A 1940-nucleotide genomic window follows, 5' to 3' on the forward strand; every position below is an offset into this window, starting at 1 on the left:
ACTTACCTTACCTTCCTCATAATTTTCCATAGGATCAAATAAAATAATACATATGACTTGCCTGGTAGCCATAATACAGTCTACAAATGTAAGTGAAATAAGTAGTATTTTTCATCAGACTCAAGTCTGTAACGGCTGGTGCTTATCTGGTCTGCCCACTCTGGGCATCAGTTTCTTCAGTAAAATTGTCAGTTTGAAGACACTGAGTCCAGATGTCCCTGTATTTTATTTAGAGAAGGTTGGTACCCTGGGATTATGTTGACAGCTAAAAGATTGAGGATGACAGCATTCATCTTACAGAATGAGAACTATACATTTAGCTTTAAATAAAGCAATAAATAAAATGCAGTGTGTCTAGTATTTAGCCTCTATTATTGGTCACCAAGAACAGATTCAACGGTTAGGCAAGTGCAGTTAATGATTAGCACGAATGGTTGAGAGTTTAGACTTTGGAGTCATAGAGACTTGAGTTCAATTCTTTCAGCTCTATACTTACCTACAAAGAGGACTTAGCAAGTTACTTAACTCCTCCAAGCTTCACTTCTACATCTTTAAAGTGAACCTACACTTAGACCGTTGTAAATATTAACAAAAATAATGTAAGTAAGCACCCGGGACACAGGAAGCACTCTATAAATGTGGAGAGTTGTTATTGCCATGTCAGTCTTTCTTTCCTGGCTTGCTGATCCCTGTACACCTATTTGTTCCATGTTGCTCCCATTCCAACTGGAATGATGACTTTCAGGTGTCAGAGTCTTAAATATCAATGCCAAGAACTCTGTTTCTCAATCTGCAAGTGTTCCAAGTGAGGCCAACCGTGGATAAAGGGGAGAGCTTTCCTCCCATGTGTTCTGCACAATGAGTCCCACCAGTTTCTTGTAAGTGTGGGGAAACTTCTCTATTTGTGCAGAGCAGCAAATTCTTCCATCCATGTCTCTGCTCAACTACTTTTGAGGGTCACACTAAGGATGAGAGGATTTTATCCTCTCGAGTGGCTTCAGACAGCTGAAGGATGTGCAGTTTGGAGCTGCAATAAAAAACGCAGTTTTATTGTTTAGTCACTATGGCTACTATCACACAGGCTCAATAAGATGCTTTGATTCATTATTAATTTCAAAATGAAAGCCTTTCTGTAATTTTTTTTTTTTTTACCCTGAGCAATTTGATTTGATTTGATTTGATGCTACTTACTGGGTATTTTATTATTATTAGTCCCACTACAATACCCTTTGCATTGATGAAAATATTTTCCCTCTCTTATAAATACATTGTGACATAAATCTAGGTCAGTTTCATCCTAGAGCCATAAATCAACAGTGTAGTTTAAAGTATTAAGTAAAATGCATGAAAAATTGAGACATAATAGAATTACTCCCATCTAAACGCAAATTGATTATCAACAAACTTACAAAAGGTGAAGTAAATCCAATAATAAGCAACTTGTTGACTATCAAATGATTTTTGGAATTATAAAACATTTAAGATTTCTCAAAAAATTGTTTCATAATAATATTTTAATCTAATGATCAATCTGTTTTTAATTTTAAAATAATAAAGCTTCCCCATATCAAAAATAATTTTAATATATAAACTCCATATCATTTGACATGTAATTACTTTGAATAATACATTAAAACTAAAATAAATGTAGCACCTACACTAATTAAACTTATTTTATTTTTTTAATTTATTTTTTAATTTTATTTTTTAATTTTAATTTTACACCCAACTTAATTAGAGTATAGTGCAACAATGATCTCAGGATTAGATTCCTTAATGCCCCTTACCCATTTAGCCCATCCCCCCTCCCACAACCCCTCCAGTAACCCTCTGTTTGCTCTCCATATTTATGAGTCTCTTATGCTTTGTCCCCCTCCCTGTTTTTATATTATTTTTGTTTCCCTTCCCTTATGTTCATCTCTTTTGTCTTTAAAGTCCTC

Source organism: Panthera leo, chromosome D1, assembly GCF_018350215.1.
Source record: "Panthera leo isolate Ple1 chromosome D1, P.leo_Ple1_pat1.1, whole genome shotgun sequence".
In the NCBI taxonomy this organism is placed as follows: domain Eukaryota; kingdom Metazoa; phylum Chordata; class Mammalia; order Carnivora; family Felidae; genus Panthera; species Panthera leo.